Source organism: Camelus ferus, chromosome 15 (genome assembly GCF_009834535.1).
Source record: "Camelus ferus isolate YT-003-E chromosome 15, BCGSAC_Cfer_1.0, whole genome shotgun sequence".
Classification (NCBI taxonomy): Eukaryota; Metazoa; Chordata; class Mammalia; order Artiodactyla; family Camelidae; genus Camelus; species Camelus ferus.
Window position 1 is genome coordinate 26469867 of NC_045710.1, and position 25931 is coordinate 26495797.

At 39.5% G+C, this 25931-nt stretch overlaps 1 long non-coding RNA gene across 1 annotated transcript in view; it reads left to right on the forward strand.

The window, feature by feature from the left end:
• LOC116668936 overlaps positions 1-25931 on the forward strand; it is a 291619-nt gene that overhangs the window by 110460 nt on the left and 155228 nt on the right. The window lies entirely within an intron of this gene.

Genomic DNA, 25931 nt, shown 5'->3' on the forward strand with positions numbered 1-25931 from the left:
CAGCTGAAGTGATGTTAGAAATTTGACAAGCAAAACAGTCCATGAAGATAAGAGACCTAGCATTATTTCCTTTCTTGAAATGACAACTACTCTGAAGTTTCCTTTGGCAGATACCTGGATTTTACTCTAGATTCCTGAGAGTTTTACCAGGGATTCATATTTCAAAATATATGTTCCCTTTGGCACTAATGTATATATTTTATGTATGAATTTATTGAAAAATATTAAATGTTACTGACCTACTTAGATAAAGGTATTTTATAAATATTTATGCATAGCTTTCATTGCACATGGTATTTTTATAAGTACATATAGTATGTTTATATATTTATTAAATACATGAAAAATTCCTTTTGCACACAGACATTCTTTACACATGTGTCTTGTGTGTAAAACTTTTTTCATTTGCTCTGCTGTTAGCTGCTGTTAAAAACACTTTATTTCCACATGACTAAGTAACTTCTTTTTACAGCTTCTGCAAATATAGAGTGGCAGGTTGTTTAAGGTAGTAATTTTATTCCCAAACCCCATTTTCACTTTTCTACACCTTTCCTCAACTTCTAGAGACATTCCTTTTCAGCCCTTTCTTTATGAGACCTAACTTTTGGGCTCTAAGCAGTTTATCCAGAAGCTACCCCTTCAAGGGCCTGGTGGTGCTGATTTGATTTATTCTGGCTTCTTTGATGTTCCACGTTATTTACTTTTTCTGAACATCTTGGTGTTGCACATCTCCAGTGAGGGAGAATGCCCTTATATGGTGGAGTATCATTCCAAGTGAGGGCATTTCCTGTAGTATGATGGCTTTTAGGTTTGACGGATTTTGATTTCAATATGGAAGAGAGAGAATAGCTTTGCTTTAGGAATATTTTAAGGGTTCTGAGATTCTACTCTGGGTTACAGAAAAGTTTAGTCTTGAAAATTGGTGGTAACCTTAGAAGCCTAAGTGAGACTAGGAAGGTAGACATAGAGAAGATATTTTAATCAGGTTCAGTTAGTGCACTCATATCTGTAGAGCAAGCATCTGTCAGGCCCAACTGTGGGCTATTTTTCTGTTAGCCCCAGCCGTGGGAGAAGAGCCAAGAAGGGTCAGCAGAAGCCTGCAATCTACTTAAGGGGCAGAGAGCAACAAGCCAGTGTATGCAAACAAGTGTTGATTAGAAATACAATAGCCTCTTGTCACCAGGTATGGTCCTGGGACCAGCAGCATCAAACCTTACTCCAGAGCTACTGAATTGGAATCTTCATTTTAATGAAATTAGATGGTTCATGTGCACATATGGTGTGTGAGAAGCACTAGTCAAGAGGAGTGGTTCTCAATCTTAAAATCACAGACTCATTTTAAAATCTCATGGGGCTTATGAACACTCTTTTCAGGAAAACACACACAGAATTACACATAAACTCTTTCCTGTTCAATTTGAGGGTTGCCCTGAACACCAATTGATTGATGGCGAGGAAATCCTAAACTCCAGTCACGGCTCCAGAAGGGCCACTGAGTGTCATCGGTCAGGGGAGTTAAGGGAGGATTCTTATAGGAGGTAGAGCTTAAGTTAAGCTTTGAAATATGGGAGACATTGAACAGGGAGAGGAGTCAAGAAGGGCATTTCAGGCAGGTGAAATGCATGGGTACATGAATCCAGGAGATAAAGCAACACATACCCATTTTTATAAGGAGTAAAGTGAAAATGAGGAGACTGTAGTTTTATAGCAGGGTCTCCTTACAATTCATTATCACTGAACCCCCCCCCCCCAAATGAAACTGGACTGTGGGCTCAGTGGTTCTTCCACTTTGGGGACACCAGGAACATATGGTGACATATGGTTCTAGGTAAGACCTCATTTCCAATTACTAGCTCACCCTCTCACTCGCTCAGTCCTGCCCACTTGGCCTTTAGGCTTTTCCAGGAATTCCAGCAGTGCCTGGGGGCACTCCATCTTCCCCAGATAAGCAAAAGGATCCTTTAAGGTCTTTACTCAAATAAGACTTAAGTGGAATGGCTATTCCTTTAGAATAGCAGTCTCACCCATATTCCCTTTCTTTGCTTAAAGCAGGAAGAATTTCTTCATTACCTGACATTGTTATATTTACTTATGGATCCATTTATGGTCTATTTCCTCTGACGTGTGGACTTTGTTTGCCGTTGTATCTTCCATACCTAAAAAGGGGCCTGGCATGTAGTAGGTACTCAATAAATATATATTGAATGAGTGACCCCTTGACTACAACCAGTGATGAATGTAAAAGTTGTGTTCACAAACTCCATAGCTCCAGAAATAATAATATATTAAACATTCCTGAAACATACCACACATATGCTGAGACTGAATTTGCAACCACTTTTCTTTAGTCTAGCTGAACAAGAAATACTAAACACATGGAACATTTTAAGTCCTAAAATTCAAATGTTTTAAAGGAAGGCTTACAAAAAATGTCTTTATAGTCCATGTATAATGCATAACTATTTCTCTTGTAGCAAAGCTGAAACACACTGGTGTGTACTCAGCTGGGGTTTTCTTCCAAAATGCCACATTCAGACTGAATTCGTGTGTGTATGTTCTCGATTATCCCTCAAAGTTACATTTAGGGAAAAATTTAAGAGAAACTGGAAGGTTAGAACATTTTGAACAGGAGTATCATTACAGCTAGAGGATTCCCTTTCTTGCTATCCAATTAGAATTGCACCAGTACTGGAAATAAAGTTAACTTGTGCTAATGAATTTGGCTGAACCGTTGCCAGAAGCTAAGGAATTTTCTAACCAGTGATTTCCTTGTAAATAAAGAACGTCAGGTCACTTCTTGGTTAGGAGATTTCAGTTTCACCTAATCAAATGCAACAGGAAATAGTATATATGAGATGTTGTGAGCATGCAGACTGCAGGCCTAGTATGTAATTCTGGTCAGGTTAGACTGTAAACCACCAAATCCTAGGACTCCTGGCATGTGAATTGGCTTTTGAACTCAGGCAGCACCAATTTTATTTATGGTTAAGTCCTTCAATGACAGATAGATATACATAGTCTGTCCTGATTGTTGACTGGAAACCAGTGACTAATAAATAGCATCACCTAATATTTAAATAGCCTTCTAGGCTTAAAAAAAATTTCCTTTGAAATTAATCTTATTTCTTCCTCATCTTCGGTTGTCCATGTTGGGTAGGTGAGGCCCTTAGGGTTGATTTACACATTGTCTCTTTCCAAAAGGAATTTGAGGCAACTTAAAAGGCTTTTGTGTATAATGAGGAGTCATTCCTATTATATTCTTTGTGATGCGCTCTCTCCCAAACATCTGTATGTCTCCCTCCTTCGCTTCTTTCAAGCCTTTGCTTAAAGTTCAGCTCCCTCAAGGCCCTCTGACACTTCCTGTACATCGGCCTTCCATATCCCACATGCATCTACAGATTCAACCAACTATGGACTGAAAATATTGGGAAGAAAATTCCAGAAGTTTCCAAAGAGCAAAATTTGAATTTGCTACACACTGACAACTTTTTACATAGCATTTACATTGAATTAGGTATTATTATTATTTTTTAACTTTTTTTATTGAGTTATAGTTATTTTACAATGTTGTGTCAAATTTGAAATAGGTATTATAAGTAATCCAGAGATGATTTAAGTATACGGGAGGATGTGTGTGGATTATTTGCAATACTATGCCATTTTATATAAAGAACTTGAGCATCCTTGAATTTTGATATCTGTGCGGAGTCCTGGAACCAATCTCCCTCAGATACCTAGGGATGATTGAATAAAATATTACCCATGGCCCTTTTAATCTCCTTATCCCCTTTAGTCTTCATAACACTTACCACCCAACATATTGTATATTTATTTGTTCATTATCTCTCCTAGCCCTAGCCCACACCAGTAGCATGTTAAGCCCCATGAAGGCAGAAACTTTTATTTTATTCACTGCTGCATGCCAACAACTTGATCAGTGCTTGGCACATAGTAGGGACTTAATGAACATTTGTTGAATGAGTGAATAAACAAATTCTCAGTGCTTAGTACAGATACCTGGCATATGATAGATACTTGCTGAGTAAAATGATGCTTTAATGAATGAACTAGAGAAAGGTGTGTGATTCATTCAAGGTCATGGAGATACTGATAACTTGGTTTGTATATATTTCAATCCCTACCAATCCTTTCTCTGTTGCTTCTTCATTTGTATGCCTGGTAGCAAATCTGGACTGCTGTGTTGTGAAACTTTGTTTATTCAATTTAGTGCCTGTCAAAATGTAACATTATATAGCTATGAAAGTGATTATAAGATAAACAGGGAGGAAAATTATATCCATTAATGCTCTGGGTTAATGAGAAACAAGATGAAAAAAGAGAGGGGAAGAGAGAGGTCTGCAATGATTCCCCATTTCTCCTGTTCCTCTCCATGCATTCATACACTTATGTGGAAGAACAGGTACCCGTGTACCTCCCCTCAACACATGCACCAAACATATTCCTACCCTACAGATACATATCTTCACTGTCTCTGCCTTTCTTGTGTTTCCTTTCTTATGTCACCCAGGGTCAGGATTCCCTGTGCATAAAGGACAGACCATTTTATGGGGAGTTTATTGCAGGTCACTAAACTTGGACTCCCACAAAGAAAACCAGGAATTGGGCAGTGGGGGACACCCAGGACTGTCCTTATATTTATTTCACAGAGAACATTCTGTAGGGACGTTTGAAAACCACATCCTACAATACTTTCCTACTCTTAGGGTCCCGAGGTCACTTACGCTTGGGCTCAGGATCCTTTGCAGCTGCTCACCCTGCTGATGGATTGGACTTGTAAGCACGCCTCTCCCACCTGGCACAGTGGATGCTCTGAGGCCCTCTTGTTGGCCTTTGTCATCAATTCTCTAGAAACAACGGTAGTGGTATTTTCCTCAAGAAGGATAATAGGTAGGTGTGGCCTTGAGAGTGCTTTGAGCTGCCTAACTACTGACTGAACTGGAACAGGAGGGGGGAGGAGCCATTTCACACATTCAACACATAATTATTGGGGGCCCACCCTGTGCCAAGGAAGTGGGCCAATAATGTTGGCACTGCTCTTAGGCTGACCCATTCTTCTTTCATCTTTCCAAACCTGCTTGACTGAATGTTGAAACTGTGTTCCAAAGGCCTTTATCTTAACCTTCCTGGGACATCTAGGTGCCCCTGACTGTGGTCCAGTCACTTGTGTGAGCAGAAGGACATATTATACAAATTAGGCACCCACACAAGAGTCAACACATGGTAATCCTATGTCTTGGACCTGAGCTCAGAAATGCTGTGAAATTTAACACAAATGAACACTGAATGCTGAGCTCCTTCAAAGGTAGCTGTCTCCTTTGTAGCCCTATGTTAAAATCTCTGTTCCTAGAGAGGTCTAAGACTTCCTTTTTTGGTTTGTAAAGTACTATCTTTAAATTGTCTCTAATTATGGATATGTCTAGAAAGCAAAGGTAAGAATTGTGCACATTCATTCCATTATGTTGTAACTCTTAGGGCCTGCTGCATAAACCTGCTTATTAGTGAATGTGACCTAACATTGTTATTCAACTTATACTTGTTGAACACCAGAGTGTAAGGCACTGTGACAGGTACACTAAAGGATGCAGAGAATATGCTCCCTATTCTTAGGCAGTTTAAAATTTATAGAGGTGATAAAGCAAGCACACAAGTAACTATAAGATAAGACAATATATGATAGATGTTATTAACTCCATGATATTTTCCAAATGACAAATAGGGACACATATTCTGGTATGTTATCTGACAATGAGACAACATGTATCTAAATTGAGACCATTTGGATGATCTGGGATAGATGGTCCAGTAACACTGATATTTCACTATACATTAGTGGTTTTGAAATTTTTTTCCTTTTTAAATGGAACTATAAGAAGGACCTTGATATATGGTATGTTACAGGCGAAAGTGTAGCTGTTCTGATTGAGCTGTAGTGGGGAGCCCTTCCCCTTTTAGCCCTTCACTCTTTCACTAAGGAATTTCTTTAAACTCATGTCTGACTCTCATGGGCTCTAGGAAACACAGTTGAAACTATGGTGAGATGATGAGTAAGTGGAGAGATTGCTTTTGATTGGAGTGATCAGGAAGGCCTAATGGAGGAAGTGGCATTTGAAATTGACCTTAGTATAAAGTGATTATTGGACTTCCCATTGTATAGGGCTGGAGCATGTGGTCTGAGTACACCTACACTAGGCACAGATCTTCACAACCTGGTAAATGGCCTCAATAGAGGGTGTCAGTGAAGACCCGGCACCTGATTCATGAGTTTCATGGTGGTGAAGGATCTGCGGTTCATCTCTGGCCTCCTCTGACCTCTTCCTTGCTCCTCATCCTCCTCCTGTTGTTACTGACCAGGGTTCTTGGACTCCCTAATCAATAGAAATTGATAAGAGGCCAGACAAAAATTTCAGGCAAGGCTTTATTGGGACTCATGCTGCAAGCGCAAGGGAATGAAAACAAGTAATAGGTTTCTTTGCTCGCTCCCTGAGGAGGCACAAGCTGGTTTCTTAAACAGGGTGAGGGTAGAGACAGGTGCAGGGGTTAGGCCAGAGAGGTGGCTTAGGTGGTCTGCCCAGTTCCTTGGTGGTGCTGTGTGCAGGGATCATGCCTAGGACCCTGCTTTTGCTCCCGACACCCCAGAAGTGTCAGTTGGGTTTTTGATCTTTTTGTATCGTGTTATTCACAGTTTGCCCCAACTGCCCATACAGGCAGTTATTTTTAGTCCCTTTTAGTTTCTTTGTATTTTGTTACTCAAAGGAGGAGACATTTGTCCAGGTGCAAGTGCTGCAGCAAAGGGTTCCAGGTCTCAGGTCCCACTTACTTTCTATCCCACTGTAAGGCACTTCTTATTGTTCCTTTGTCAGCTCAGATCCCCATCTTCTCTGGATATTTGTCCTTTGCCAGCAACAACATTTCAATAGATTCTAACATTTATTTCTTTAGCATTGGATCCCAGAAGCACATACCCAGGTCATGGCAATAATGGGTGAACACAGTCATCCTCAGGGAATATTGTGTTTTCTTCCAAGGAGGGCAGACTTGGGAGGGGGGATCCACTCAGCCATAGAACCAGTGAACTAGAGCCCTGGTTCTTTAGCATAGCTAATTCTGGCTAATCAAAATTTTATAGCACCTTGGAGTACAGTTAACATTGTTTGGGAAGTGGGCTGCCTACTCTGAGGTTCATGCTGTCTTGAAATACTGAAGTATTAGGATTTAGATGGAAGAATGACCAAGTCTCAGAGACCATTCTTTTCCTTAATTGTTTTATTATCCTTTGTCAGGCTAATGACCTAGTTCACTATAAAAGAAGCAGGGTTTATGGAAAACCGAAAGATGGAAGTCATACCCAGACTTACAAATGTGTGAGGTTGTGCAGAAAATTTAATTCGATTAAAAAATATATAGTTGCTGAGGGTTTTTTTTTTTCTTTATTTTTTAAAGCAGTCAGGTTCACAGCAAAATTGAGCAGAAAGTACAGAGAGTTCTCATATATTCTCCACCCTCACGGAGATACAGCCTCCCCCACTATCAACATCCTGCAGCAGAGCAGTACATTTGTTACAATCGATAAACATACATTGACACATCATTATCAGCCAAAGTCCATAGTTTGTGTTAGCATTCACTCTTGGTGGTGTGCATTCTGTGGGTGTGGACAAATATGTAATGACCTGAATCCACCACTATAGTATCATGCAGAATAGTTTCACTGCCCTAAGAATGATCGGTGCTCTACCTGTTCTTCCCTCCCTTCTCCCTTATTCCTGGCATCACTGATCTTTTTACTGTCCCCATAGTTTTGCCTTTTCCAAAATGTCATATAGTTGGAATTGTATGGTAAGAAGCCTTTTCAAAATGGCTTTTCACTTATAATATACATTTAAGTTTCCTCCATGTCTTCCATGGCTTGATAGCCCCTTTCCGTTTAGCACTTTATAAGTAATATTCCATTGTCTGGATGTACCGTAGTTTATTTATCCATCCTCCTACTGAGTATTTGTTTTTACTCTGAATAAAGTATTAAACTATATGCAAGTAGGAGATATAATAACATAAGACATAGTTTATAAAACAAGATGTTGTTCTGTTGTTCAAGGAGATTACACTCCATTAGGGCCTTTTCTTAAGTGGTGGACTGAAGCAAACTCGTTAGAAGGAAGGAGAAAATTCCAACTGGTTAAGTTTCAGGCTTCTTGAAGAGTAAACACATGAGGAGGGATTAAAAGGATGCGTGGGATTCCAATATTATTATGGACTGAATTGTGTCCCCTCAAAATTCATATGTTGAAATCTAAACCCTCCAGTACCTCAGAATGTGATGGTATTTGGAGACAGGGCCTTTAAGGAGGTAATCAAAGTTAAATGAGGTCATATGGGTGACCCCTAATCCAATATGATTGGTGTCCTTATGAGAAGAGAAAAGACATCAGGAATCATGCACAGAGAAAAGGCCCTTTGATGATACAGAAGGAAAGCAGTCATCTGCAAAACAAGGAGAGCGACCTTAGGAGAAAGCAGCCCCACCTGTACCTTGACCTTGGACTTCTAGCCTCTAAAATGTGAGAAAATAAATTTCTGTTGTTTAAGCCACCTAGTCTGTGGTATTTTCTTATAGCAGCCCTAGCAGACTAATACAAAGTTGAAGATGGGAAGGAGGGTAATTCGGCAGTGAGAACAGCATGGGAATGTGCAGAGGCTGGGAAGCACAGCTGAGTTCAAGAACAAGATGGAGCCTGGGTTGGCCGGTTGTTGGGGGCCATTTCACCAGGCTGTGGTTGGCCTTGGAGTACCCAGCAGAGGGGACTCCATGACGGTGCCAAGATGGGATGGACCCTTGGGATTTCCCTTGTGAGTTCAGCCAGCGTGGCGCTGGTGCCTTGGTCTTAGTAGGTTTTTGTATTCCACAAGTATCTCAAAAATGCATTGGCCTGCTTCTGTTTTACCATTGGTGCCAGCACACAATGATTTTAATAAGCTGAGCTTGCAACACTGAAAAACATATATTGACAGAAAAACACTAGCTAAGAAGATTCTGAGGCGTTTCTCGTCACCAAGTGAGCACCTGGTCTTTCCTGGCTTTCCTTCTCAACTTCAAAGCAGATAGTTCTCCACAGATATGTCTGATTGATTAAAAGAACATCAGAGCTGATGCTAACTAATGTACATAAAATAGATAAACAACAAGTTTATACTGTATAGGGCAGGGAACTATATTCAGTATCTTGTAGTAACTTATGGTGAAAAAGAATATGAAAATGAATATATGTTTGTTCCTATATGACTGAAGTGTACTGTACACCAGAAATTGACACATTATAAACTGACTATACTTCAATAAAAATATATAAAAACAAACAAACAAACAAAACAGAATCATGAGAAAAAAAAATCAGCTTAGTGGGACCTTAAACATCAGTAGTCTTGCCCTCCCATTTTACAATAGAGAAATCAGAAGCCTAGAAAAAGTTAATGATTTTCTCAAGATTATCCAGTTAGTAAGTGGCTTCTAAGTCTACAAAGTTGCTGTTTTTATTATCATTATTATTACTTTTTGCTAAATAATTTTGATTCGGTTTGGAAAAAGAGATTCATCCCTGCAAGGATGAAGATGGGAGAGTGCTCTGAATTATGTCTCTGCGGGGACCATGGCTTCAAGGTGAACAGTGTGTGCTGTGGAGTCAGACACCTGTGTTCAGACCCCAACAGCTCTCCATTGGCCAGCCATGTGACCCTAGGGTACTGCTTAAGCTCTCTAAGCTTTAGTGCTGTGTCTATAAGAATGGCAGTGATCAGGGGAGGTTGTCATAGAACTCATCTTGAGTGTGTGTATCAAGATTAAGTGAAACAGTTCTTATGCATTTGACTGGCACATTATCAAACCTCAAAAAACAAATAAAATCGCAAAAGAAAAAAACCTCAAAGTGTTTTTCTACCCCACAAGGATAGTCTTATTTGTCTCTGTGTTCCTGGAACCGGGCACAATCCCTGTCACAGAGCCTACATGCTGTAAATGTGTATTGAATGAATGAAGCATCAGAAATGGCCTAGGAGAAACAATAGCACATAAGGCTGAGAAGAGAAAAAGGAAAACAGACGATAATAAATGGATAAGGGAGAGCTGTAAATCTATAGAGTCTGAGGAAAGTGAGAAGATTTGAAAAATGTTAAATGAGAATAAAAGGAAAAGAAGAATCCACTGCCTCCAAGGGGTCACATGAGGACCACACAACAGGTGCACTTGACACGCCTTGCAAAGCATGAAGTACAAAACTGATGTGCAGGAGCCATCAATACCAGAAGCAGCCTCGTCTTACTAGGATTCAAAGGGGAGGTTGCCCAAAGCATCAGGAAAGGCTTACACTGCTTAGACCTCAGGAAGCACGGAGGTCAAGGGGGAAGGGACTGAGGACAGTCTCAGTTGGCACCAGCAAAAATAGACCCAACAATAGAGAGTCCACAAGGTGGAGTGTATTAAGCATGTCTTTTTATTCTGATGCTTTGCTGATACTGGAAGGGACTGCCCCTCCCAGGGTTAACTAATTCCCAGAGACAGCAAACAACTTGCTTGAGAGCATGTCTTTTATATACAGATCAACCAATCCAAAGGCTATACCCCACCCACCTCCTTTAGATCAGGCTCACAAAGGGCTCTCAGTGGGAACCCACCATTCCTCCTGCCCTAATCAGCTGAAAACTAGATACCAGACAAGAGACCCTCCACCCCACCCCAGAGCTCATGGAAAATTACTCAAACTAGCTGACCCTTAACCTGCTTACCCTGCCTTGCCTTGCCTTTCCCATGGAAACCACGATACAGTCTCTCAGTCATGTTTTCCTCTTGTTCCTTCTTCCTTTTGTTGGGCCCTGGTGCTTCCCCATGTGGTCCTGGATGGTGTGCTGTGGGTCCTGTTTCTAGGGATCTGTGAGTATAAAAACCTTCATGACAGTCTCTTCCATGTCTGTGTGTCTTACCACACTGGATTAAAACAAATCCCAGGTACCCTTACAAAAAGGAGCCATCAGGGTTTCTAGGATTGTGCCCTCTACCCTGATGACAATCCCCTCTTCCTTTATTGAGCATGTTTTTCATTTTGGTTTGGAATTGATATTCTCCTGTGTTCTGAGAAGTTGCTTCCTGCATTTCCCTCCCTCTATCTCTGTTTCTGTCTCTCTCATTTATTTTATTTTATTTTTTTAACATTTTTTATTGATTTATAATCATTTTACAATGTTGTGTCAAATTCCAGTGTAGAGCACAATTTTTCAATTACACATGAACATATATATATTCATTGTCACATTTTTTTCTCTGTGAGCTACCATAAGATCTTGTATATATTTCCCTGTGCTATACAGTATAATCTTGTTTATCTATTCTACAATTTTGAAATCCCAGTCTATCTCTTCCCACCCCCCGCCCCCTTGGCAACCACAAGTTTATATTCTATGTCTGTGAGTCTATTTCTGTTTTGTATTTATGCTTTTTTTGTTTGTTTTTTTAGATTCCACATATGAGCGATCTCATATGATATTTTTCTTTCTCTTTCTGGCTTACTTCACTTAGAATGACAATCTCCAGGAGCATCCATGTTGCTGCAAATGGCATTATGTTGTCGGTTTTTATGGCTGAGTAGTATTCCATTGCATAAATACAGTATAATCTTGTTTATCTATTCTACAATTTTGAAATCCCATCTATCCCTTCCCATCCTCCTCCCCCTTGGCAACCATAAGTTTGTACTCTATGTCTATGAGTCTGTTTCTGTTTTGTATTTATGCTTTGTTTGTTTTTGTTTTTTTGGGTTTTTTTCCGATTCCACATATGAGCAATCTCATATAGTATTTTTCTTTCTCTTTCTGGCTTACTTCACTTAGAATGACATTCTCCAGGAGCATCCATGTTGCTGCAAATGGCGTTATGTTGTCGGGTTTTATGGCTGAGTAGTATTGCATTGTATGTATATACCACATCTTCTTTATCCAGTCATCTGTTGATGGACATTTAGGCTGTCTCCATGTCTTGGCTATTGTAAATAGTGCTGCTATGAACATTAGGGTGCAGGTGTCATCCTGAAGTAGGGTTCCTTCTGGATATATGCCCAGGAGTGGGATTCCTGAGTCATACGGTAAGTCTGTTCCTAGTCTTTTGAGGAATCTCCATACTGTTTTCCACAGTGGCTGCACCAAACTGCATTCCCACCAGCTGTGTAGGAGGGTTCCCCTTTCTCCACAACCTCTCCAGCATTTGTCATTGCTACCTTGCTGAATTCTTCGATCAGCTCTAGTAGTTTTTGTGTGGACCTTTTAGGGTCTTCTATATATAGAAACATGTCATTGGCATATAGTGACACTTTTACCTCTTCTTTTCCAATTTGGATCCCTTTTATTTCTCTCTCTTGCCTGATTGCTGTGGCTAGGACTTCCAAGACTATGTTGGATAGGAGTGGTGATAGTGGGCAGCCTTGTCTTGTCCCAGATTTTAGTGGGAAGCTTTTGAGTTTTTCACCGTTGAGTACTATGCTGGCTGTAGGTTTGTCATAGATAGCTTTTATTATGTTGAGATATGTTCCCTCTATATCCAATTTGGTGAGTTTTTATCATAAATGGGTGTTGAATTTTATCAAATGCTTTTTCTGTATCTATTGAGATGATCATGTGGTCTTTGTCCTTTCTCTTGTTGATGTGATGTATTACATTGATTGATTTGCATATGTTGAACCACCCTTGTGTCCCTGGGATGAACCCCACTTGGTCATGATTTATAATCTTTTTTATGTGTTGTTGGATTCTATTTGCTAATATTATATCATTTATTTTATATAAAGCATTAGCCCACACATCTTTTTTACTCTCTTATTTGAGGATGGAGAACATAGAAGCTAGAGCCGAATGTGGGAAACAAGTTGATGGTTTCTACACCCCATTTCAAGCATGACCTCCAAAAAAGGTGCCTGTAGCCTGAGCTATTTCAAAACAGTTCTGAATGCCAGTGACTCAGATTTCTTCTTTAGTTTTTAACTTTTATTCCCCACCTGACAAGCTTTTATTATTTTAAAAGGTAACCAAACAACAATGAGATACTATGATTCATCTATTAGAATGGCTAAAAGCAAAAAAATTGACAATACCATTTGCTGGCAAGGATATGGAGCAACAGGATCTCTCATTCATTGCTGGTGTGACTTCAATATGGTAACAGCCACTTTGGAAAATGGTTTGGCAGTTTCTCACATAGTTAAACATAGTTTTACCATAGGATCTAGCAATCACACTCCTACATATTTACCCAACTGAGTTGAAAAACTTATGTCCATACAAAAACCAGCATGTGAATTGTTTATGGCAGTTTTATTCATAAATGTGAAAAAGTAGAAGCAATCTTCAATAGGTGAATGGAGAAACAGTGATATAGTCATGCAACAGAAAAAGCGATCAAACCATACAAAGACAGATGAATCTTAAATGTATGTTGCTAAGTGAAAGAGGCTAGTCTTAAAAGGCTACATACTGTATAATTCCACTCATGACATCTTGGAAAACGCAAAACTCTTACAGAGATGGTGGATAGATTATTGGTTCCCAGGGACTCGTAGTGAGAGGAGAGTTGAACAGGTAAAGCACTGGGGATGTTTCAGGGTGGTGAAACTATTTTTATGATGCTGTAAAAATGGTAGATGCATGAAACTCTGCACTTGTCAAAATCCATAGATTTTACAGCACAAAAGATGAACCTTAATCATGCAAATTTTAAAAATCATTTAGGAGGTTGTAGGATCCTGGGATGGAATGCAAAATATGACAAAAGAATCTAACTGTATTATAAATGCCTGAACAATCTCACTGAAGGGAGTGGGGGAAAAGTGCTGACCTAAGTACATTTTGAAATAAGTGGAATCTGTAATAAAGTTAAAGGCAAAAGGAATTGTACATAAGCACTCTAGTTTGTCAAGTCATTTTCTACAAGGTTATGGGTTAACAATTATGTGAGTGCTCTACAGTGCACTGGAATTGAGCTGTAAAGTAATGGATGGCTGAGCGTGAGAGCCAGGTTTCTTGCTGTAGGTGAGAGGATCTAGAAAGCAAAGGGAGAAGGCTAGGATCATCCACGTGGTACTGGGTTAGAGTTGGAGGCATCAATATGAACCCATATTTAGCTTAATGTAGATACAGATGGTTAGATATAAAAATATTTATAGATATATATGTATATTCATGTGTTACTGTACATACACATATATTCTTTCTCTGTTGGCTGAGAGGACCTAGAAGTGACAACACCCCAGTAGCTCCCAACACACCCAGATGTGGTCTCTAAAACCAGTCTTCCATAAAAGAACCAGGGCTTCTGGGAGAAATCCCTTATTCTAGGACCAAGGCAGGAAACATAGAAGATGAGCTTGGAGCATCTTATAGTTCAGAAAGTAAGGAAGGGCTCAAGAGAAGCCCACAGTGACTGGAGTATTTGAAGGGACACGGGACCCAACCGAAAGAGCTCTCAATGGCTGAAGCTGGAACCATTTAAGCAACAAAACAGTGTTGGGTTTTAACCCAAAGCATAAAATATATATCCGTGAGTCCATACTGATAATAACTAAATGATTAAATAAATAAGTAAATAGAGGACAACAGACAAATCTCTCCTACAGACGAATTCCAAATAATTCACGTAAATATTTCTCTGTGAAAGAGGTAGAATTTAACTTCCCACTCCTTAATTGTGGCCTGCATGTTGTCACTTCCTTTCAGAAAATACAATATGAAATGGTAGGGGAAGGTACTTTCACGGTGGAGAGGCCTGACAAACACTACCTCAGCCAGGTGATCACGATCAGCATCAGCAGTCATAGATCAAGTTGATAGTATGTAACCTTGACATTGTTTGATGAGAATGGACTTTACCTCTGTGGTCTTTTTCTCAAAAGACTCACAGCTACAGTCTAATCAGGAGAAAAACATCCGACAATTTCTGAGGGACATTCTACAAAATACTTGACCACTACTCCTCAAAACTGTCAAAGTCATCAAAAACAAGGAAAGTCTTAGAAACACAGCAACATAGAACCTAAGGAGATGTAACAACTACCTTTAACGTACTATGCTGGATGGGATCCTGGAACAGGAAAAGAACATTAGGTGAAAAGTAAAGAAATCTGAATATTTTATTCAGACTTTAGTTAAAAATAATGTATCAATATTTGTTCATTAATTGTCATCCATATATGGTATTAAAGTAAGATGTTCATAGCAGGGAAACAGTATATGGGAACACCCTATACTATCTTCGCAATTTTTCCATTAAGTCTAGATCTAGTTTGAAATAAAAAGGTTTATTTTTAAAAAAATGCTGGAAAGAGGATCTGGGCTTAATTATTTCATTCACAGCTGGCTTCTGTCTTTAACTCATTCTCTAATTTGGAGCTTGGAAATTAAACTTTTTGAATAATAAAATGAATAAAGTTTAATCATAAAGAGCTGAAAATCTTTCTCTCAGAAAATTGGAAGTAAACTGTTAGACTAGCAAGAAAAGAGGTTTCTGTGTGTACAAAAGTATAGGATTCTGTGTTTTTTTCCATACTGATTATACGGGTTGATTGCACTATTGATTTGCATTACTGAAATGACACTATGAAAATTCCATGACAAAAGTTAAGTTTTAAATTTATAGTTTATATTGCTATACAGTGTCTTTGGACATGGTTTGGAAATGGATGACTTGAGAGAAATCTTGGTGAACTCCTAAGTATCAATAAACAGGTGAGTGGATATTTTGAAATTTTGACAAGGAACTCCTGTTCACGGCACTCGCAGGTGTGTGTCTGGTAGTCTGTGGGGTCTCCTATAAGTCGTATAGGCCCTAGTGCGCACGTTTCTAGGAAGACAGGCAGCTCGGAAGCCCTCTCTGAAGGCCTCTGGAGGCAACAGCTGTGCTGAGAAAGAGCAAGACAGAGAAAGTGCCTCTGCACAGCAAGTGCTTAAAGGACTTTCGATGTAAATACTGACCCTGGCACCACCTCTACTCACTCCCCATATCCAGTTTGTCATGTCAGGTAGATCAGACCATCTCATGTGGCTTCTCATAGCCATCAGAGTAAAATACAAAGTACATAGTTGGCTAAAAAAAACTTCTTTCTTGCCCAGGCCCTTGCCTATTTCTCTAACCTCATCTTGTAAACTCTCCTCAGGTTCCAAACATACAGAGTTCCTTGTAGTATTCAAAACTGCCATGCCTCTTCTTTCTAGAATGCCCCTCCCCCTGCCCTCCATCTGACTACCACCTCCCTGTCCTTCAGGGCCCACTGCCTCTGTCAAGTGCTCTGGGGTCCTGACGGCTGGGCCACTGTCCCTCCTCTGTGTTATTATAGCTCCTTGCCCATGACTCTGTTTCATTTCTTATCTCCTGGAATGTACCGCATGCCTCCTTCATGTACTCTCACTCATCCTTCGAGACTCCCCTTTGGTAGCCCTCCCCCCATTAGTCAGAGTTAATCTTCCTCTGCTCCGGTGAGTCATTAAGATTTTTTCCCTTTATCGCAGTCCTGAGTTACGTCTGACTTGCTTTAGTTGCTGGCATGTTTGGTCTGGCTTTTTCACCTGATTGCTAGCCATTTCAGAATAGGCAGCTTATCTTCACCTTTTATTTAACACAATGCCTGGCATGGTACCTGTTGATTAAGGTAATTGCCCTTTCTGTGGTTACTTGGGCCTCTAGGCAACCAAACATCTCAAGGCAGATGCAGAGGCTGCCCTAGTTGGTCCCATTTCTGGACAGGCTATGCCAGTCTTTATATGACTCAGTGAGTTCAAGCAATAAGGAAATGGAACATACAGCACATTTATTTCTCCTCTCTGGATACCTGTTCTGCAATCATGACCAAACAGAAGGAATAAACCCAGACCAGAATCTGAAATGTAAAAAGCCTACCTGTCAATTTTACCATTGTTTCCTGCTGGAGTGAGGAAAGTGGCCTTGGCTGCACATTCCTGGAACATGAATAATACTGGTTGTGATTACACTACATCTCATCCATCATCAGCCTATGAACATTGAATATAACCTAATTAGGAAATGTGAAGGTCCCTTTGCTGGGGATAAGTGCCTGGGAAAGACATGTCCACATGCCTCTCCCTATGATGGGGACTATGAGGCTCACACACAGGTTTGCAGGGCTCAAGGGCAGACCTCACCTGTCTAGTCTGCATTCCTCACGTAATCACCCGTAAGCCAGATCGTAACACCTTGGATTCCACCCTATGTTACTCTCCTTAAATGCGTTGCAAAGGAGATAGATCACAACTGATACATCAGTCACTTTCAAATGGATGTTAAAATATTAACTAAGTGATTAACTCTGCCTAACACATTTTTTGTTTACTACTTTTGACTGGCTTCAGATAGTAATCCTGAATTTGTTGACAGTTGGCTTCTCATCTTTTATTGAATTCTTCTGAGCTTGTTTGTCTTTTCCTACACAGCTCTTAAAACGCACTCAGAGGGCTGTATTCTATCTTCCAAAGTGCAGAAAGCAGAGGACTAAGTCTGTAGGGATGAGACACCTTCCTTAAAGTTCCTTCTCGAGAGAAAAAGTACAGACTCTTCTTTATACAAAAAGCTCCTGTGTCTGAGTCCTCCTTTCCTGTTTGCAGACTTTAACTTGTTGCATTCATTATTCAGTCCTCTGCCATTTCACCTTTCTGATACTTGGCGAGCATCAGCTGTGGTGCCGATCCACCTCACCCCCACAGCGTCCTGGCACCCAGCATTTACAGAGTAATTGTCAGGAACAAAGAGGCCTGCAGCCACAAGGCAGCTATAGGGACCTACCTGCTCTGAGACTGAATGCCCCGCCAAGCACACAGAGCCCCAACCCACAGAGCTAATGGATAGGTCAACCTTAATTCTACTGGAAAATGTTTTTTGTCAAACCACCGCCTGCCCATTCAGTGTGGATTCCTATAACCTCTCTACTTTGCCCTGATAATGTGTGAGCTTCAGTGTCATGTTCCAAGGTTCTTTTGCTGCTGGCCGTGGTGTCTCAGGGATGATCATTAGAATCCTTTATTTGCCTTGAATCCTGGTTAAGCCACTCTACAGTGTCATGATAGTTTGCCACCTGTTTCCAAGTGTCCTCTGTCCCCCTCATTTCATAGAACTGGGCTTCCCTTGGATTCACATTTTGGGAATTTAGTCTATCTCTAATTTTAAATGCTAGGTTCTCTTCCCAAGGGATGGAACCTTGCTCTGGTAAAGATCTCCATGAAATACTGGGATGGTGTATTCACCACCTACTCAGTTTTGTTCACCAGGTTTTGACCACAAGTGAGGACATCCTGCCACTTCTGCCCTCTAACCTGGTGTTTACCTACGTTATGTCCGGGTGTTGCTTCTTTCCCTTGGTTGCCATGCCCTACCTGCTTGTTTGAATTTCTGTGGTCACCCTAGCCTCCACCTGTCTCAGCGGCTCCACCCCTGCTCACAATTTATCCTGATGCTGTGCCTTACTGAAGAACCATAATACGTGTTAGGGAGAATATTCTTATTGTTACTACTGTTGCTTTACTGTTAAGGAAACTGTGGTTCAGAAGGATTAAGTGACGTGGCCAAGTAGATGTGTAGTATACGGTTCAGCCCGGCCTTTAAAAACTAGGTCTTTTGTCTCTTAATAGTTTGCTCTTTGCCCAAATCTGCATTTTTCGCTCTAAAAATCTTAAGGATGGTTTTGAAAATTAGATATGATAAAAGGTAAAAAATATACAGAAGTAAGTGTTTTATTATTATTGTTGTCAGCAAGTGGGCTTCCTCTGGGTTGCAGCAATGCATTCTTCTGATTCTCTCCAAGTCTTTGAAATGAAAAAAGCTGCTGCATCCTGCATCCGATGAAGCTTGCACATGGATGTGAAATTACAAAAATGTCTACAGATGCTAGGTGTGAACCAGTCATGTTTCAAAAGTTTGTTTGTGGTTATTGAAAATGGAGGCCTCATTTTCCCAAACAAATAATGTTACAAATGGTGGTTAAATTCTTGGGTTATCCCACAAAACCTATTTAATTAATAATGTTGCTGGAGTACATTTCTAGTTCATAAGGTGGCTGAAGTAATGCATATATTATGCCATTTCATCAAGGCCCTGATCAATTAAGTAATGTTTATTTTGAGCCCTGTAGAACTGTCTCCTGACAGCAGTAATAAGTCTGTCACTATTGACTGTAAAGAATGTAGGGGTGGTTGGGAAATTTCCTGTATTTTAATAGCTGAGAGAGCTGGTTTATCAGTCGAGGAGTGAGAAGGTATTCTCGAGAGAGGTCAAGTGGCTTGAAAAAAAAAGTGCAAATGTGGAGTAGAAAAAGAGCAGGGAAGAGAAATTCCAGGAACAAAAAAATGATGGGAGCAGAGGGGTTGGCAGAAGTCAGAATTATCTGAGGATGAGAGGTAAAATCTGACAAGGAAATGGGAACTAATAAAAGGATTTAGAGAATGTAGATTTAGAAGGTTAGGGATTCATAATGTGACAGACAGAAGATGATTTTGGCAGAAGATGATTTTGAATGGCTTTGGATAGAACAAGCTCAATTTTAGAGAAGGGTATTAAAGAAAAAACTATATTACTAAAGCTTATGTAACTTAACTCTAACTAGGTGTAACCAGTGGGCTGACAGATTAGCTACAGATTCTCACTGATGAGGGACAGGGTACGACCCAGGAAGGACATGAGGTCTGAGGACTAATGGGAAAGAGTCTTGTAGGGAAGCTATATGTTACTCCATTAGAGTAAAATAAGAAAAAGGCAATCCTGCAGAGAAAAAAGTAGATGGCTTTGGTGGAATATGCATCTCTATGTCAGTCTTTGCCCTATTTTAGTCCAGCTGGCCCTCCATATCTGTGGAGATTCAACCAACCACGAGTCAAAATATTAGAAAAAAAAATTTCATAAAGTTCCAAAAAGCAAGACTTGAACTTGATGCCCTGGCAACTATTTACATAACATTTACATTGTATTACATATTACAGGTCATCTAGAGATGATTTAAAGTATAGGGGAGGGTATGTGTAGCTTATATACAAATACTGCACTATTTTATATAAGGAACTTGAACATCTGTGGATTTTGGTCTCTGCAGGGGAGTCCTGGAACCAGTCCCAGGAGAATACTAAGGAAGGACTATACCGGAATGGGAGGAAATCTTGACTAGAGTAGGATTTAGTACAAGGTAAAGAAAGCTACAGAATAGCAATTAAATTGATGACACTCTTCTCAAAGGTGCTGTAATGGGCTCCTTGGTTGGTTGGTTGGTTTACAAAGGGAAAAAAGCCTGGACAAATCTGGAAACAGAAGAACAGAAAAGAAGGATTGCTGTCTCTTTATCAGTAATAAAAATGCTATCTCCTTCTCCTGTGGCGAGCTCTGCAGATCTTGTTGCCTTTAGGGAAATGTTTCTTTTCTTTAAAATGGATTTTGACTGTACTTGCTCTGGAAGGGATAAGTGTGTGTGTCGTTTGGCTGGAAGTCCAAAGTGTTGTTCGAGATTGAACAACTCAGTCTTTAGAGGGAGAGCTTACTTTGAGCTACTATGTCTCATGGTTGCCGTAATTAGAAGTGGAAGGTCATATTTTAGGGTAAGATCAACCTTCTTAAGTAGAGGGATAACGTTTCCTAGAGGAAGGTGGAGATTTGCAACATGATAGATTTAAGAATGTTCTTTCTTTATTTCAGAGGAGGGACAGGGGCACAAGGCTAGGAATCAGGTGACCCAATGAGAAGATCTATGTGAAAAATTTAACTGGCACATTAATTTTTTTTTTAATTAAAAAATCTGGGAATGGTGATGTTTAGGGTCATTTTTAATATTATAAATTGTCATTATCTCTATCTCCCAACCCTCATTCAAGTTCAGCAGCCTTGGAATGTGATGTTAAAGGAAAATCTAATCTTCTGTTGAGGTCGGTGTGACAGCATCCTCCCTAGGGAGGGGACAGTGCCCCTGGAGATCTAAGTGGCAAGCTAGCAGTGAGTAGCGAGCGGCTCAAGGCAGATCTGGGAGAGGCAAGCCATGGTGCTGGACCACTTCAAGAGCAGATAAGAACTAAAGCAACTTTTAACAGGGGCAGCGTCCACTGGGATTACATAAATCAAAGGATGGAATCTTTCCATCTGCCCTTCCATTCAGATGTTGGAAGAGCAGATTTCTCAGGATCCTGGGTAGCTGAGTTCATATGCAACTGGGGCTTTCTCAGCAATGCTCTACCTATATTCTAGGAGGGGTGAAGATGAAAGGAGAAGGTAGGATCCAGGAGTGATCCCTCAGAGGAATCCTAACAGAAGCCAATGGGGAAGCCAAGTCAGGAAATCTTTCCACCTCATCAGTCACTATGGGGAGGTGGGGAAAAAATGCATCTCTTAAGATGTAAGATTTTGGCAGGATTGAGAATTGCCATTTCCGTTTGCCATTTATGGATACTATTTATTGTGTTTTGCTTTCTAATAATTAAATTGTATTAAATTAAATAATTGTAGTGAGAGTGTTGGCAAGAGAAACACTTGTTCTTTATTTTGTTAGTAGGCAAGTTGGGGCTATTGGCAGAATATTCTAGCACAAGCAGAATTCTATGAAACTAGTTATCTAGACAACGTGTGGAAGAGTTTGCTGTGGGAGGTGCTACACTTAGATGAGGAAATTTTCAGGAGCTGTGGAGGTCTCAAAAGGATTTATTTTTGAGATGGGATTAGCTGAAGAAGTAAGAGTTAACAGTTTGAGGTGTGTGGAGAAGAAGCAGAGCCTGAGATAATGTCCCTGCAAAATTAGAACAAAGTTCTGGCAATGCTTCTTAACCATATTATATAATTAGGCAGGAGACTTGGTGAAGAGAAAGATGGGGATTTTGGTCTCAATTGTATTGCATTTGAAATGTTGATTTACATTTCTGTTGGATTTTGCTGCATCTATTCCTTCAGCCTTTGAAAATGAAGCAATGTATCTTAACATGTAAGTTCAGCTCCATCAAAATCCTCTCTTCTTGTTGGATAGAGGGGCTGAACCCTAATCTAGTCCCACAGACCCCATCCTGGATGATGATTCATTGCTTTGGGAGCTTTTCCTCACCTCTAGCACCCACTCATACCACTGTTTAACTAGCGTTTAGCTCATGCCCCCTCTCTAATCCTGCATCTCTGTTTGTCAGCAGGATGATATTATTTGAATGTCTTTACACGTTGTGTTATTAAATAAACTCAGTTCTCTTTTAATAGTCACCTTTCATAGATTTTTTTTCATTACTGTCAAAAGAACCATTTGGTTTTTCCTAGTTCCCTAAGTAAAAATTTAGAGCCTTTTTGACATCCTATCCCTTATTAATTTTGCTAATTCCTTTTTACATAAAGTCCTACACATTTATCCCATTCAGTTCTTCATTACCCCTAATTAAACTTCAACGAAATCCTAGATCATTCTTATGTTTTCTGTCTCAGTTTTATGTATACATCTTATAGTCAGCCAGTAGCTGAATCTTCTTCAAACATGATTTTCCAATTTCATCCACATACCTCTGGCTTCAGTTCATTCATTCATTCATTCAGATTCTCCACTGTCAATATGGTTTACCTATTTTATGCCAGCATAGTTACTTGAAAATTAAGAAATACAATCCCTTTTAATGACACATTTCTATAATGCAAGTTAGCTGATACATGAATGGTAAGCAGAAGAAAGATATCAGAATAATGCAGAAGTTATGTTGGTTTATGTATTTCCCATATATTAACATTTTGTGCCACTAAATCATAGTATCGAACACTTGGAACACAAAGGACACCATCACAACTGAATGTGACAGGCCAGTAGGGTGCACAGTGCCCAGTCACTGCGTGTTTGCTCTTCCCATATTTGGTTACATGCTCTAGCTTGGAAGAGTTTATCTTGGAAGCGTTTAATATTGAAAGGGTTCTTGATCTTTGTGTATTTGCTTTTTAAAAAAAAATGCAGTTGTAGAAATAATTCTGAATGACTCCTTCTGCCATTTACCTAGTTTCCTCCAGTGGTAATATCTTATAAAAGCTATAATACAATATCACAGCTGAGGTATTGATGTTGACAGAGTGAAGACACAGAACATTTCCATCACCGCAAGAATCCCTCATGTTACCCTTTTATATCCACACCCACTCCCCTCCCTACTCTCCCTCTTGAACCCTGTAAACACTAATCTGTTCTGTATTCTATAATTTTGTCATTATAAGACTATTATGTAAATGGACACATACAGTACACAACCTTTTGGGATTGGCTTTTTTCATGCAGCATAATTTTCTGGATATTCATCCCATTGTGTATAACACTAGTTCACTCCTTTTAGTTGCTGAGTAGTATTCCATGGTATGGATATACCACAGTTTGTTTATTCAGTCACTTGTGGAAGGACATCTGGGTTGTTTCCAGTTTTTGTCCATTATGAATGAAGCTGCTATAAACATTTGTGTATAGGCTTTTGAGTGAACATAAGACTTCATTTCTCTGGGATAAATGTCCAGGACTGCAGTTGCTGGCGTGTATGAGTGGCATGTTTGGTTGCTTTTTTTTTTTTTTAAAACTGCCAATTTATTTTCCAGAGTAGCTGAACCAGTTCACATTCCCATCAGCAATCCTGTTTTCCTGTATCCTTGCTGACATTTGGTGTTGTCACTATTTTTTATTTCAGTCTTTCTGATAAGTGTCTATTGGTATCTCATTATAGTTTTAATTTTAATTTCCCTAATATCTAATGATACTGAACATCTTTTCATGTTCTTATTTGCCATCTGTATGTCTTCACCGAAAATGCTCTTCATGTCTTTTGCCCATTTTCCAATTGAATTTTTTCCCTCCTGCTCTGTAGTTTGTAGTCTTTTTCATCCTCTCAACAGAGTCTTTTGTACAGAGAACATTTTAAATTTTGATGAAGTTCAATTAATAACTTTTTTCTTTTCTGGATTGTGTTTTGCAGTCATGTCTGAGAACTCCTTTCTTAGCCCTAGATCCCAAAGATTTTTCTATATTTTTAAAAACAGAAGTTTTATAGCTTGAAATTTGACATTTAAGTCTGCTATCCATTTTGAGTTAATTTTTGTATAAGGTGTTAGGTTTATGTTAAGTTTCTCTTTTTTTTTTTTTGCCAATAGGGGACCAAAGGTCCCAGGACCATTTGTTGAAAAGGCTATCTTTCCTCTATTGAATTATTTTTACAGTTTCATCAAAAATCAGTTGGGCATATTTCTGTGAGTCTGTGTCTGGGTTCTCTACCATGTTCCATTGATCTATGTGTCTGTCCCTTTGTCAATACCACACAGTCTTGACTACTGTAGCTCTGATTGCATAGCTTGAAATCAGGTAGACTGATTCCTCCCATTTTATTCTTTTTCAAGACTGTTTTAGCTATTCTAGTTGCTTTACCATTCCATATAAATTTTAGAATAAATCTTATGAATATCTACAAAAAATTGCTGGGATTTTGATAGAAATTGTGTTAAACCTATGTATCAACCTGTGAAGAATTGACATGTGTACTACATTAAGACTTCCGATCCGTGAACATAGTATGTCTTTCCATTTATTTAGAACTTATTTGATTCCTTTTATTTTGTAGTTTTCAACCTATGAGCGCTATACATATTTTGCTATATTTACACCAAAGTGTTTCACTTTTTTGGACAATTGCAAATGGCATTGTACTTTTAATTTCTGAGGCTTTTCCTCTACTAGTACTTTGGGTAAAAAGAGCAGCCTTTTGTTTGAGGCTCTTTTCTTTTTTTTTTTTTCTGCACCCATTGGCATATCTGGGACTGCTGGCTTCTTCAGCTCCAAGCCTGAGGTATATGAAGTAAAAAGAAAACCCAGGGAACTCACCTCTGTGTCATTCCTTGGGTCCCACATTTTCTAGCTGGTCCCATAATCCCTGTTATATTTTTGTGCATAATTTGGGCCGACCTTAGTTTTTTAAATATGTATATATTGCATTATAACAGAATGCCTGTATATTAAACCTGAATGCTGCCTTTTAAAAACTTATAGTTTAGAGGACTCTAAACTTCTGCCATATCTAACTCAATATTACATGGTAAATTAAGAGACACAAAGGCAAATTTTTGATTGGTAAATATCTCTACCATCTGCCTTAGTTAAAACTTAAAGCTTTACTATTTGTATTGCATTTCAGTGGATTCTGTTCTTTCTTCCAATAAAATATCATTATCACCATGTCCCAGGAGGGTTCAAACACTAAACTGCTATTGAGAATTAATAAGGTAGTGTTAATGTATTATTAGACCCTTTCCTGACACTTTGCTGCAGGCAGGATATTTTTTATGGGAGGGATGCTGGAAAGATAGATACAGAAGTGGGAATGATCCACAGAAACTGGTATGATGGAGACTTACATATTGCCTACATTCAAGCCCGACCCTCTGCTTATTACTATGTAACTTTGGGCAAGTTATTTAATCTTCTCATTAAGTGACTTGGTCTCCTCATCCGTATAATGGGGATAAAAATAGAACCCATCTGTTTTAGTTTTCTAGGACTGCTGTAACAAATTAAAACAAACTTGGCTTAAAACTACAGAAATGTATTCTCTCACAATTCTGTAGACCAGAGGTCTGAAATCAAGGTGTCAGCCAGGCTGTCCTTCCTCCAGGGGCGCAAAAAGAGATTCCACCTTTTTTCTCTGCCAGCTCCTGGTGGCCAGCAGCATTCTTTGACTTGTGACTGTTTACTGCAGCCTCTGCCTTGGTCTTCACATGGCTTTCTCTCTGCCTGTGTCTTCTTTTCAGTCTGTTGTAGGACACTTCTCATTGGATTTTGGGACCACCTATATAATCCAGGATAATCTCATCTTGAGATCCTTCATTTAATTATGTCTGTAAAGACACTTTTTCCAAAGAAGGC